The following is a 15425-nucleotide window of genomic DNA, read 5'->3' on the forward strand; positions in this document are numbered from 1 at the left end:
CACACACACACACATTTATAGTGGAGATGAGGATGAGGGGAAAAGAAATAAGCTGCAGCACTGCATAAGACAGGTGTCAGCGTGTCCTCTTCGCCGGCCATAAAAGTTAATTAAAGAAAATGAATTTTTATTATGCTGTGCTGCTGGAGCACGGCTGCTGCTTAATAATAGCCTCTCCTGGAGCTGCTGTCAAGAGGAGCACCAAAGCAGAATAATGGCACTGTGTGTGTGTGTGTGTGTGTGTGTGTGTGTGTGTGTGTGTGTGTGTGTGTGTGTGTGTGTGTTCATGTGCCAGAGGGATTCATTCTGTGTTGGTAGGAATGTTCTGTTACATTACAGTGATGATATTCTATTGTACATAGTCCTTCTATTCCTACAAAGACCACTCAATATTTCATTGTTTTATTTGTGAAGAGGTTGAGCCACACCTAATGACATCTGAGGACTTAGATTTCTGAGGACTTGGATTTCCGAGGACTTGGATGTAACGGCTTTCTTCCTGGGGTGAAAGAGAGGACCAAAATGCAGTGTAGCCAGTGCTCAACATGTTTAATAAAATAACAAGTGAACACTACAAACAACAAACAAAATAACAAACCGTGAAAACCGAGACAGTCCTATCTGGTGCAGAACAAACACAGAGACAGGAAACAAACACCCACAAAACCCCAACACAAAACAAGCCTCCTATATATGAGTCTCAATCAGAGACAACGACTACCATCTGTCTCTGATTGAGAACCCACACTAGGCTGACATAGAAACAGACAAACTAGACACACAACATAGAATTCCCACCCAGCTCACGTCCTGACCAACTAAACACATACAAAACAACAGAAAACAGGTCAGGAACGTGACATTGGATTTCCGAGGACTTGGATTTCCGAGGACTTGGATTTCACCTACCATAGTCTTGTGATTCCACCATGGCTCGATAAAGACCTGACTCTCTAGAACAGGGGTGTCAAACTCATTCCACGGAGGGCCTTGTGTCTGCAGGTTTTTGGTTTTTCCTTTCAATAAAGCCCTAGACAACCAGGTGTGGGGAGTTCCTAACTAATTAGTGATGTTAATTCATCAATCAAGTACAAGGGAGGAACGAAAACCCGCAGACACTCGGCCCTCCGTGGAATGAGTTTGACACCTGTGCTCTAGAAAGTCATGTCCCCATGTGGCAAGAGAATACCTCAGAATACTGCAGTGCACTGGTTGTCTACATAGCCTGACTCTATGTGGAATATATCAGGGTTTATATAGTAGTCCTTATTTGTAGTCCCTTCCTGCCACTGCTTTAATGGTATTTGTTTTGTTCTGCTCTGAGAGTATTTTGGGAATCTCAGTGGGGAGTTTGGGTTTTAGGAGGATTGGGTGATTTGGATCAATGTGGCTCATTTTTCTTCTCGCATACAGCGATGCCCTCTTTTTTTGGCACATTTGAAAGAGAAACGTGGGCATATCAAACACTCTCACACAAGTGCACGCACCTTAGAATGCACTCACTCACACACACACAAACAAGAAAACAAACGCATGCACACTATGAAACACACTCTGTACATTAGGATATACAGTACCTAGCAACTCTACCTGTTTTCCAGCTTTAGCATTATATCCATACAGTATAATACATTTAGGGAATGCTATTTAAGAGCCTACATACAGCACAGTATGGAGTGGTGGATTCGATCTCTAGGTTTATGTCTAAGTTCAGCTTTAATTACCAGAACGACTCAGCAGTAAATTAAGTGGCGGAGGATGAGTTGAGAAAGGGAGGGAGGGGGGCGGAGGAGAAGGGAAAGGAAGGGGGGAGGATAGACAGGGGGAGTGGGGAGGGGAGCAGTACGGCAGTAAAGGATGCATTAAGCAATTAAAGTTAGGGCGCAAAAGAATGAAGTGATGCAATGAGTTTTGCAGTAATTGCCTTCGCTATGACTGGTGATCACAGGGGAGCAGGGCAGAGAGGGGGGGACGGCAACAATATTCTGTACATCAGTATCTTCTCCTGAAAGTCCTTCATACTCACTCACAATCAAGGGCATACTATACACACGTGATACACACACGTATGCATTGCATATATATAAACACCCACACGCACACACACATTCTAAATTGCACAGGTCCAAAGCAGAAGGATAAAAATAGTATGCTTGGCTTTACATTTGCGTTGATTAATTCATATGTGCAGTCATACTCTCTATCTCTGTCTCTCTCTCTCTCTCTCTCTCTCTTTCACCACCACAGAAACGTATAGACACCACCATCTGCACACATATGCGTGTATAATTATGTATGCATTCATATTTGATAAAGAACACATGAGTTAGCACCCTGCAGTATTTGTGATCTTGAATGGTGGGATTATGTTAACAGTGCTCACACAAGCTCATCTATGATTTATCTGGTGCCAGAGCCCACTTTTTCACACTTTAAAGCATTTGTCTCGCCTGTCTGTGGGAGATAAGACAGTGGAAATACTTGGGATGGGACGGAGGACAGGAAAGCAGGGGGAGAGAGAGCGAGGACTGGACAGCGACAGTGCCGATGGAAGGAGAGGTGTAACCTTTTGTTTGTAACTGGGGTGAGTGTGGGGTGTGTGCCGAGCCCTCCTTCCTCCTCTCTCTCCATCTCTCTCCTCTGTGTTTTAGAGGGATGTCTGGCTCCCGCTAGCCGCTCCCTGCAGGCCCTGATTAATGCTAATTTATGCAGCCTCCTCTGGCACAAAGCAGGGCTGGGAGCGGCCCTATCCCCTGATTACCAGCAGAGAGAGAGGGAGGAGGTGGGGGAGGGGGTGACGTGGACAGACGCCTCATTTCATTTAATACATTGGAGCATGCGGTGGCGGGGTGCGCCAGAGAAGGAGGGAGATAATCAAGAGCCCTGGCCCTTATAAATGTGCGCTGAGATGACACAGAAGAGATTGGATTTGGAAACGAGGAGCAAAGAAGAGCAAAGCCGAGCGAAACGTGATTGATTGATTCCATTCAAGTGATCACACCCGCTGATAAGGAATGAGTTCTTTTTCTTTTTTTAAGTAGGAAAGAAAATCTGATGAGTTTTTTCAAATTTAATACAGTGATTGCGAATTAAGTGTTTTCATAGCTCGGCCTATCCCTTGTTCAGTGATGTTCCCTCTTTTTACAGTCACACACTAAATATGCATCAAATTCCTGTTTCATATAGCAGAATCTGCTTAAAAAAAAAAAAAATACAAACAGCAGCAATATGGTTGCCAACACATCCAAACATTCCAAACTCAATTCCATAAATAAAAAACTGCTTCTGTAGGTATTTTGGGCCCAGACTTCACAGAGATAGATAATATCTATGTCTCCCAGCGGCTCCAGTTCAGTAATGCAGCTCTGTGAAGTAAAGTAATACCTGGAAACCCCCCTGGTTCCCTGAAGACTCGCTCTGGCCATCCCTGAGCTGGTGCTGGTGCACCTCACGAGGCTCTGCTCTCTCTCTCTGCTGAAGGTTGCAATGCCGTCCGCGCTGTGACGAATGGCAGGAAATCGGGAGGCGGCCATGACTGGCAGATTATGAGATCCCTCTGTCTACATGACTTAGCCTCTTAATCGTTAAACATGATTAAAGCAAACAAACGCAGCATTATTAGATTAGTCAGAAGGACATGGAGTCTTTGGCACTGATTATCTTTTCCTTTTTAATGAAATGCTGCTCGGAATTAACATTGCTTTGGCTAATTTGATTTAGCACTGCCCCGAGAAATGCCAGACAGCTCTGATTCAACTGCAGACTGTTTGAGATCCTTGTCAGGAGCTTAAGACCAAACAGCGATGCAAGATCAACGTTTCCAGCATTTTGGAAAGTTCAAGAGGCTGATTGAGTTACAGGCGCTGTATTCTAAATGACAGAAGGCTTCGGATGAGCTAGTCAGAGATAGTAGAGATAGAGAAACTAGACGAGGGGTAGAGGAAGTAGATATGGGGGACAGGAAGTAGAGATGGGATATATAGTTGAAGTCGGAAGTTTACATACACTTAGGTTGGAGTCATTAAAAGTCGTTTTTCAACCACTCCACAAATGTCTTGTTAACAACTATAGTTTTGGGAAGTCGGTTAGGACATCTACTTTGTGCATGACACAAGTCATTTTTCCAATAATTGTTTACGAACAGATTATTTCACTTATAATTCACCATATTGCAGTGGGTTAAACAGCTTGGAAAATTCCAGAAAATCATGTAATGGCTTTAGAAGCTTCTGATAGGCTAATTGACATAATTTGAGTCAATTGGAGGTGTACCTGTGGATGTATTTCAAGGCCTGCCTTCAAACTCTGTGCCTCTTTGCTTGACATCATGGGAAAATCAAAAGAAATCAGCCAAGACCTCATAAAACCTCAAAAACATTGTAGACCTCCACAAGTCTGGTTCATCCTTTGGAGCAATTTCCAAACACCAGAAGGTACCACATTCATCTGTACAAACAATAGTACGCAAGTATAAACACCATGGGACCACGCAGCCGTCATACCGCTCAGGAAGGGACGTGTTCTGTCTCCTAGAGATGAACGTACTTTGGTACAAAAAGTGCAAATCAATCCCAGAACAACAGCAAAGGAACTTGTGAAGATGCTGGAGGAAACAGGTACAAAAGTATCTATATCCACAGTAAAACGAGTCCTATATCGACACAACCTGAAAGGCCGCTCAGCAAGGAAGAAGCCACTACTCTAAAACTGCCATAAAAAGCCAGACTACGGTTTGCAACTGCACATGGGGACAAAGATCTTACTTTTTGGAGAAATGTCCTCTGGTCTGACAAAAATGTCCTCTGGTCTGACAAAAATGTCCTCTGGTCTGACAAAATAGATGGCATCATGAGGAGGGGAAATTATGTGGATATATTGAAGCAACATCTCAAGACATCAGTCAGGAAGTTAAAGCTTGGTAGCAAATGGGTCTTCCAAATAGAAAATGACCCCAAGCATACTTCCAAAGTTGTGGCAAAATGGCTTAAGGACAACATTGTCAAGGTATTGGAGTGGCCATCACAAAGCCTTGACCTCAATCCCATAGTTAATTTGTGGGCAGAACTGAAAAAGCGTGTGCGAGCAAGGAGGCCTACAAACCTGACTCAGTTACACCAGCTCTGTCAGGAGGAATGGGCCAACATTCACCCAACTTTTTGTGGGAAGCTTGAAATAAATCCTTCTCTCTACTATTATTCTGACATTTCACATTCTTAAAATAAAGTGGTGATCCTAACTGACCTAAGACATGGGATTTTTACTAGGAATAAATGTCAGGAATTGTGAAAAACTGAGTTTAAATATATGTGGCTAAGGTGTATGTAAACTTCCAACTTCAACTGTAGAACCTAGAGATGGGGTGGAGAGAGTAGAGATGGGGTGGATAAACTAGACATGGGGTGGAGACATTAGAGATAGGATAGAGAAAGTAGAGATGGGATAGAGAAACTAGAGATGGGATAGAGAAAGTAGAGATGGGGTGGAGAAAAGTAGAGACGGGATAGAGAAACTAGAGATGGGACAGAGAAAGTAGAGATGGTATAGAGAAAGTAGAGATGGGGTGGAGAAAGTAGAGATATGATAGAGAAACTAGAGATGGGGTGGAGAAACTAGAGATAGGATAGAGAAATTAGAGATGGGATAGAGAAATGAAAGATGGGGTGGAGAAATGAGAGATGGGGTGGAGAAAGTAGAGATATGATAGAGAAACTAGAGATGGGATAGAGAAACTAGAGATGGGGTGGAGAAAGTAGAGATAGGGTGGAGGAAGTAGAGATGGGATAGAGAAACTAGAGATGGGGTGGAGAAACTAGAGATAGGGTGGAGGAAGTAGAGATGGGATAGAGAAACTAGAGATGGGATAGAGAAATGAGAGATGGGGTGGAGAAACTAGAGATGGGGTGGAGAAACTAAAGATGGGGTGGAGAAACTAGAGATGGGATAGAGAAACTAGAGATGGGATAGAGAAACTAGAGATGGGATAGAGAAACTAGAGATGGGGTGGAGGAAGTAGAGATGGGATAGAGAAACTAGAGATGGGGTGGAGAAAGTAGAGATATGGTGGAGGAAGTAGAGATGGGATAGAGAAACTAGAGATGGGGTGGAGAAAGTAGAGATGGGATAGAGAAACTAGAGATGGGGTGGAGAAAGTAGAGATAGGGTGGAGGAAGTAGAGATGGGATAGAGAAACTAGAGATGGGGTGGAGGAAGTAGAGATAAGATAGAGAAACTAGAGATGGGGTGGAGGAAGTAGAGATGGGATAGAGAAACTAGAGATGGGGTGGGAGAAAGTAGAGATAGGGTGGAGGAAGTAGAGATAAGATAGAGAAACTAGAGATGGGGTGGAGGAAGTAGAGATGGGATAGAGAAACTAGAGATGGGATGGAGAAAGTAGAGATAGGGGGGAGGAAGTAGAGATGGGATAGAGAAACTAGAGATGGGGTGGAGGAAGTAGAGATAAGATAGAGAAACTAGAGATGGGGTGGAGGAAGTAGAGATGGGATAGAGAAACTAGAGATGGGGTGGAGAAACTAGAGATAGGGTGGAGAAATTAGAGATGGGATAGAGAAATGAGAGATGGGGTGGAGAAATGAGAGATGGGGTGGAGAAAGTAGAGATATGATAGAGAAACTAGAGATGGGATAGAGAAACTAGAGATGGGATAGAGAAACTAGAGATGGGGTGGAGAAAGTAGAGATAGGGTGGAGGAAGTAGAGATGGGATAGAGAAACTAGAGATGGGGTGGAGGAAGTAGAGATAAGATAGAGAAACTAGAGATGGGGTGGAGGAAGTAGAGATGGGATAGAGAAACTAGAGATGGGGTGGAGAAAGTAGAGATAGGGTGGAGGAAGTAGAGATAAGATAGAGAAACTAGAGATGGGATAGAGAAACTAGAGATGGGGTGGAGAAACTAGAGATGGGGTGGAGGAAGTAGAGATGGGATAGAGAAACTAGAGATGGGGTGGAGGAAGTAGAGATAAGATAGAGAAACTAGAGATGGGATAGAGAAACTAGAGATGGGGTGGAGAAACTAGAGATGGGGTGGAGGAAGTAGAGATGGGATAGAGAAACTAGAGATGGGGTGGAGAAAGTAGAGATAGGGGGGAGGAAGTAGAGATGGGATAGAGAAACTAGAGATCGGGTGGAGGAAGTAGAGATAAGATAGAGAAACTAGAGATGGGGTAGAGGAAGTAGAGATGGGATAGAGAAATGAGACATGGGGTGGAGAAAGTAGAGATATGATAGAGAAACTAGAGATGGGATAGAGAAACTAGAGATGGGGTGGAGAAAGTAGAGATAGGGTGGAGGAAGTAGAGATGGGATAGAGAAATGAGAGATGGGGTGGAGAAATGAGAGATGGGGTGGAGAAAGTAGAGATATAATAGAGAAACTAGAGATGGGATAGAGAAACTAGAGATGGGATAGAGAAACTAGAGATGGGGTGGAGAAAGTAGAGATAGGGTGGAGGAAGTAGAGATGGGATAGAGAAACTAGAGATGGGACAGAGAAATGAGAGATGGGGTGGAGAAACTAGAGATGGGGTGGAGAAACTAGAGATGGGATAGAGAAACTAGAGATGGGATAGAGAAACTAGAGATGGGATAGAGAAACTAGAGATGGGGTGGAGAAAGTAGAGATAGGGTGGAGGAAGTAGAGATGGGATAGAGAAACTAGAGATGGGGTGGAGGAAGTAGAGATGGGATAGAGAAATTAGAGATGGGGTGGAGAAAGTAGAGATGGGGTGGAGGAAGTAGAGATGGGATAGAGAAACTAGAGATGGGGTGGAGGAAGTAGAGATGGGATAAAGAAACTAGAGATGGGGTGGAGAAAGTAGAGATAGGGTGGAGGAAGTAGAGATGGGATAGAGAAACTAGAGATGGGGTGGAGGAAGTAGAGATAAGATAGAGAAACTAGAGATGGGGTGGAGGAAGTAGAGATGGGATATAGAAACTAGAGATGGGGTGGAGGAAGTAGAGATAAGATAGAGAAACTAGAGATGGGGTGGAGGAAGTAGAGATGGGATAGAGAAACTAGAGATGGGGTGGAGAAAGTAGACATAGGGTGGAGGAAGTAGAGATGGGATAGAGAAACTAGAGATGGGGTGGAGAAAGTAGAGAATGGATAGAGAAACTAGAGATGGGGTGGAGAAAGTAGAGATGGGTTGGAGGAAGTAGAGATGGGATAGATTTAGTTGAAATGAGAGAGTTAGTAAACATGAGTTAGTGTACCTGTGGCAGGAAGGATAAAGAAACTGAAACAGCAGGTAATCAGCTCAGCAAATCCAATGTATGTAATTTGGATGTGTGTGTGTGTCTGTTTATGTTGTTGTGTATATGTGTGTGCATAATGCTAATCTGCAGTCCAGCAGAAGAGGAGCTCTGAGGTCCTGCTGGTGTGTAATTGGCAGCGGGTGCTGCATTGTTGTTCAGAATAATCCTGTCAGCATAATCCTCCTTTGTGGGGTTCATTAATTGCATTTAACATTGTATGCAATTTAGCTGATTCAGGGCCTGCCTTTGAGCCAGCCTCAGCCCCTCTTCCCACATAAAGCCTCTGTCACTTCAAAGGCTAAAGGGACTGGCCTAAGCGTGTTTTCAGATTTTTTATTTAAATTTACAGTGCTTTTTATCTGTGAGTTTTACAGCAGTATGGCCATATTGTTTCTGTGGTAAAATGAATTGAACAGGCAGGCAGCCTCTCGGTCGGAGCAGCTGCTGCAGACATTTGTGTCTGAGGGATGTAGTGTTTTAATGGCCTGGTATACACACGTGGCAGATCATTTTCTATTCCACTCCGCTCACAATAGAGGAAGTAAAAACACTTTTTACAGAAACCCTTTCCCGACTCTTGCATTCTATTTGGATAAAGCATGTTTCTACTCGGGTTCCTGCTCCTCCAGTATATTCCTCTGTATTGTGGAGAGAGAACCACTCAGGCAGCCGAGTCTAGCCCAGCGTGGGATAGAAACACTGTTCTCTCACGCAACCCTGCCTCTGAATTACCCTCCTGCACACTACAGACTTTTTTATTTTCCTGAATGAAACTTTAAGAAATCCATTTATGGCGGCCTTCGCAGCCTTTGCTGTCAGACACACAGCCGCTTAAAACCAGAGGTCAGCCCCAGACTTGTTTAATAGCTACTCAGAGCACCTAAGCGAGTATGTGTCTGCCCCAACTCGCAATAAATGCTCACTGGATGGGCCCATGTTTACCTTTCCCCACCGGGCCCTTTAAAGGGACACCTCTTACTTTCTGGCCCATCTTCTTCCTCCCCTCTCCCTCCCTAGTGAGCCTCTACCCGGGTCGGATGGAATAGTTGAGGTGGTGGACTGTGAAGCTGTTGCATGTTTGGGTAATATGAAGTCTTGGGGAAAGTGAAGACTATAATAGCTACCTCTTTTTGTTTGGGTCTGCCGTTGGTTTATATTGGTCAGTATTTGGTTGGGGATCCGGAGGGGTCCGTCCAGGGCTTGTTTGTCTGTCCATCCTGTATGGAGGAGCATCAGCATCTCTCCTCTCTGTGGACATGACAGCTGCTGGAGACCCATGAATACATTTATAAATGTACTATTGTCCTGCATGTATTACTGCCCAAGTGGAGAATGATGAGCAGTACTGTGGACTCCTCACCCAGGTGACCCCCAGAGAGAAAGGCAGGGAGAATAAGAAGGAGGGAGACTGGGAGAGATCGAGAGAAAGATTGAGAAGGAGTGAGGGTAGTGAGAGAGACAGATAGAGGGAGAGAAAGGGAGAGGCGGAGAGGGGTCCTCAGAGAGTGACGCAGAGGAATGAGATGTATAGAGACAGAGAGAGGGGGAGGCGGAGAGGGCAGTGGGGGAGACAGAGAGGAGTGCGGTGAGACAGACAGAGAGGACTGAGATAGATATAGACAGGGGGGGGGGTAAAGAGCTCTCCCCTCCACCTGTGAGCTGAGGCAGTAAAGGGCCTCTCTCAGGCAGAGCAGCCCCATCACTCTCTGCCAGACGAGGGGCTTGTTCTGTGTAGAGTGCCACCAGGGACTGCTGGGCTGCGGCTATAAACTTAATGAAGTTTGACTGAACTCATCAGCTTCTGAGAGCTAAAATCTCAGAGACTAGGAAACCAGATGCGGGGGGGCCTGTTGGAAGAGGCTCACTTAGAGGTCATTACTGTGGTACAGGAAGTGTCTATGGATGGGGGAGGTGGACAGGGGCGGCACATCTGCTTTGCCCTCCCCACACCCCACGCATGACCCTGATGGCACACACACACCTGGGGCGGCAGGTAGCCTAGCGTTTAAGAGAGTTGGGCCAGTAACCGAAAGGTCACTGATTTGAAACCCAAAGCCGACTAGGTGATCTGTCTATGTGCCCTTTTTTATTTATTTATTTTTTATTTCACCTTTATTTAACCAGGTAGGCTAGTTGAGAACAAGTTCTCATTTACAATTGCGACCTGGCCAAGATAAAGCAAAGCAGTTCAGTCATACAACAACACAGAGTTACACATGGAGTTAAACAAACATACAGTCAATAATACAGTAGAAAAATAAGTCTATATACAATGTGAGCAAATGAGGTGAGATAAGGGAGGTAAAGGTTAAAAAAAAAAGGCCATGGTGGCGAAGTAAATACAATATAGCAAGTAAAACACTGGAATGGTAGATTTGCAGTGGAAGAATGTGCAAAGTAGAGATAGAAATAATGGGGTGCAAAGGAGCAAAATAAATAAATAAATACTGTTGGGTGAGAGGTAGTTGTTTGGGCTATATTATAGATGGGCTATGTACAGGTGCAGTAATCTGTGAGCTGCTCTGACAGCTGGTGCTTAAAGCTAGTGTCTATGTGCCCTTGAGCAAGGCACTTAACCCTTAACCCCCCCCCGTAAAACAACACATTTCAGTGCACCTACCCGGTGTATGTGACAATAAAACATATAACATTTTTTTACACACTTGCGATCCCGCTCTTCCCTGTTCGGCCCAGATGAGACAGAGATACTGTTGTTGTCCCTTGCAGGAGAACCTGAAAAATACATTTTAACTAGCCTATGGCTTTTTGTGAATTAGATTTCCTCATCTCCTACGTCCTTTCTCCTCCATCCTCTCTCGCCTCTTTTTGACAAAGGTCAAAGGTAATCGAGGAGAGTCGGTGAGGAAAGTGAACGTGGATTGAATTGCATTTGTGTGAAATGAGATGGTCCTTCTCCACTCATGCGTCAATAGGCAAATGACGTTTACAGGGGTGGATAAATGTGTGAAGTGATCAAAACAAATTGAGTTAGTTGCTCAATACATTTTATAAATAAAACAGTAAGTAGCATATTGTTTTTAAAGCTGATTCAAAGGAAGGGGGTGTGGCAGATTACAAAACTCTTCCGCGGTTGGATACACGAGTATCCTCGATAAAAGGTGGCTATCGAGGAGGGGAGGACATTTCCGTTTGCCTACTAACGAAATTACACACTCCTCGACCACTTATCGGTTTCAGGGTCACGGAGGAGAGAGGACGGAGGACGATCCTTTGCCAAAACGAGAATTTATATCTGAGCATTTCTGTCTTTTGGCAAAGAAAACTATTAGTTTTCATGTTTTTTACATATATTACCCTACTGTTGTCTAGACTGTGCGTTTATCAGCCTCCACTGTGTTCTGTGTAGCGTATGTCACACAGACATGCATGAGATTATTGATATGAGTATTCGTCTGGTTTGTTCCTGTGTGTCTGTTTCTCATCTATGCTTTAATTCAGTTCTTTGAGGCATATCCGTCTCTCTCTTTTCTTCTCTTTCCCCCGTCTCTGCCTGGTGGCAGGAGGGAACTTGCCATGCATTTCACGTCCAACTCAGAGTGTGTTGCTATGGTGGTTGCTAGGGATTTAGCCTTAGAGTGACGTGAAAAGTCTGAATATTAAAGGTGTCCTTCTGATGCAGTGCTGTTTGAAGCTGTGAGGAATGAGCAATCACTTCTGAGAGACTATTTTGTCTCTCTCTTTGGAATATCAGGATTGATTTTCAAACACACACCAAAGGGTGGACTGGATAAAAAAGCACTATGTCACAGGAAGAAAAAGAGAAACAACACACAGCCTTTTCAGTATGATTGGTTGTTCATTCATTTCCTCATTTCCACATGTCTATGCATCTCTAACTTCACGCTGCTCATACTAAACAGTGTGTACCATCTCATCTGTGTGAAAGCAGCCAGTTGTGTATAAATGACCAAGGACAGCAGATTCTCCACGTTCTTGTAAAATAGCAGAGGTCCTAATGTGCTTTCCTCACATCTCTAATGCACTGAGTCTCTGAAGGCGACGGCCCGTGATTGTGTGCTTGCTGGGAGAATGTCCTTGGTAGTTGGAGGTTAGGATATAATTGAGGATGTAGAAGTGGAGGCTGAGAACCGGGTGGGGTGGGTGGTGGGGGTGCATTGTAAACAGGGTTAAAGGCTCTCAGCATTAGCTAACTGGGCTCCACACTGTAGACGCTAATGTGGTGGAAAACGTCTCCGGCATGGAGAGCAGATCAGGTGTCCCCATCACGCTAGCTTTCATGAACTCAACTTAACTTTGTCTTCACAATGAAGGAATGCTCATAAATGACATGTTTCCCAGTTGCTCATGGTCTGACTGGAGGATGGGTTTTCCAGCACCAGGCAGTACTCTCTGTCTCTGTTTAACTGTCGTCTTTCTCAGCCATCAACTGGCTGTCCAAACCACACTGTCTGTCTGTCTGTCTGTCTGTCTGTCTTTCTCTCTCTGTCCCTCTTTCTGTCTGTCTCTCTCTCTCTCTGTCCCTCTTTCTGTCTGTCTCTCTCTCTGTCAGTCCCTCTGTCTGTCTGTCTGTCTGTCTGTCTGTCTGTCTGTCTGTCTGTCTGTCTGTGTCTGTCTGTCTGTCATGTACTACTGAGTGTCTGTCAGTCCTGATATGGTAGGACTGGTGTTATTATTAAGCAATAAGGCACGAGGGGGTGTTGTATATGGCCAGTATACCACGACTAAGGACTGTTCTTACGCGCAACGCAGAGTGCCTGGATACAGCCCTTAGCTGTGGTATATTGACCATATACCATAAACCCAGAGGTGACTTATTGCTATTATAAACTGGTTACCAACGTAATTAGAGCAGTAAAAATAATTTGTTGTCATACCTGTGGTATAGGGTCTGATATACCACGACCTTCAGCACTCAGGGATCGAACAACCCAATTTATAATGAGAATTAGATGTCACACTGAAGTCACAACAACCATATTCTGTTCATTATTTTCCAGGGGAGTACTACTGACCCGACAGGATCCAGTCCAGTCCCACATCTTACAGAACAGAGGGGCAGAGAACTGCTGAAGACTGAGGTAGTCACACCCATCAAGTCAATAGCTACTGTCATGTAGCAATAATCACCCATTTTTTTTATTTCCCAGTGTCCCCCAAACATGACTAAAATGCAATGTACACAATTAAGTAATCTAGTCTTTCCATTGTACTGATGTTGTCCAATAACCTGTTGATTGGAAACCAGACCCTTAACTATTGATGAATTACTAGTAATGTTATTGTGGTGCGTGCCATGGTGTCTCTGGGATTGTGTGTGTGTTTGAGTATGTATCTCTGGGATTGTGTGTGTGTTGGAGGATGTCTCTCTGGGATTGTGTGTGTGTTTGAGTATGTGTCTCTGGGATTGTGTGTGTTGGAGTATGTGTCTCTGGGATTGTGTGTGTGTTTGAGTATGTGTCTCTGGGATTGTGTGTGTTGGAGTATGTGTCTCTGGGATTGTATGTGTGTTTGAGTATGTCTCTCTGGGATTGTGTGTGTTGGAGTATGTGTCTCTGGGATTGTATGTGTGTTTGAGGATGTCTCTCTGGGATTGTGTGTGTGTTGGAATATGTCTCTCTGGGATTGTGTGTGTTTGAGTATGTGTCTCTGGGATTGTGTGTGTTTGAGTATGTGTCTCTGGGATTGTGTGTGTGTTTGAGTATGTATCTCTGGGATTGTGTGTGTTTGAGTATGTGTCTCTGGGATTGTGTGTGTTTGAGTATGTGTCTCTGGGATTGTGTGTGTGTTTGAGTATGTCTCTCTGGGATTGTGTGTGTGTTTGAGTATGTCTCTTTGGGATTGTGTGTGTTTGAGTATGTGTCTCTGGGATTGTGTGTGTGTTGGAATATGTGTCTCTGGGATTGTGTGTGTGTTTGAGTATGTCTCTCTGGGATTGTGTGTGTGTTGGAATATGTCTCTCTGGGATTGTGTGTGTTTGAGTATGTGTCTCTGGGATTGTGTGTGTGTTTGAGTATGTGTCTCTGGGATTGTGTGTGTTTGAGTATGTGTCTCTGGGATTGTGTGTGTGTTTGAGTATGTGTCTCTGGGATTGTGTGTGTTTGAGTATGTGTCTCTGGGATTGTGTGTGTGTTTGAGTATGTGTCTCTGGGATTGTGTGTGTGTTTGAGTATGTCTCTTTGGGATTGTGTGTGTGTTGGAATATGTCTCTCTGGGATTGTGTGTGTGTTTGAGTATGTGTCTCTGGGATTGTGTGTGTGTTTGAGTATGTGTCTCTGGGATTGTGTGTGTGTGTTTGAGTATGTATCTCTGGGATTGTGTGTGTGTTGGAATATGTCTCTCTGGGATTGTGTGTGTTTGAGTATGTGTCTCTGGGATTGTGTGTGTGTTTGAGTATGTGTCTCTGGGATTGTGTGTGTGTTTGAGTATGTGTCTCTGGGATTGTGTGTGTGTTTGAGTATGTCTCTCTGGGATTGTGTGTGTGTTGGAATATGTCTCTCTGGGATTGTGTGTGTGTTTGAGTATGTGTCTCTGGGATTGTGTGTGTGTTTGAGTATGTGTCTCTGGGATTGTGTGTGTGTTGGAATATGTCTCTCTGGGATTGTGTGTGTGTTGGAATATGTCTCTCTGGGATTGTGTGTGTTTGAGTATGTGTCTCTGGGATTGTGTGTGTTTGAGTATGTGTCTCTGGGATTGTGTGTGTGTGTTTGAGTATGTGTCTCTGGGATTGTGTGTGTGTTTGAGTATGTCTCTCTGGGATTGTGTGTGTGTTTGAGTATGTGTCTCTGGGATTGTGTGTGTGTTTGAGTATGTATCTCTGGGATTGTGTGTGTGTTGGAATATGTCTCTCTGGGATTGTGTGTGTGTTGGAATATGTCTCTCTGGGATTGTGTGTGTTTGAGTATGTGTCTCTGGGATTGTGTGTGTGTGTTTGAGTATGTGTCTCTGGGATTGTGTGTGTGTTTGAGTATGTATCTCTGGGATTGTGTGTGTGTGTTTGAGTATGTGTCTCTGGGATTGTGTGTGTGTGTTTGAGTATGTGTCTCTGGGATTGTGTGTGTGTGTTTGAGTATGTGTCTCTGGGATTGTGTGTGTGTTTGAGTATGTATCTCTGGGATTGTGTGTGTGTGTTTGAGTATGTATCTCTGGGATTGTGTGTGTGTGTTTGAGTATGTA

The 15425-nt window shown here is 44.3% G+C and overlaps 1 pseudogene; it reads left to right on the forward strand.

The window, feature by feature from the left end:
* LOC129852918 (centrosome-associated protein CEP250-like) overlaps window positions 1-15425 on the forward strand; it is a 179088-nt pseudogene that overhangs the window by 83044 nt on the left and 80619 nt on the right.

The sequence above is a fragment of the Salvelinus fontinalis genome, chromosome 4 (genome assembly GCF_029448725.1).
Source record: "Salvelinus fontinalis isolate EN_2023a chromosome 4, ASM2944872v1, whole genome shotgun sequence".
Classification (NCBI taxonomy): domain Eukaryota; kingdom Metazoa; phylum Chordata; class Actinopteri; order Salmoniformes; family Salmonidae; genus Salvelinus; species Salvelinus fontinalis.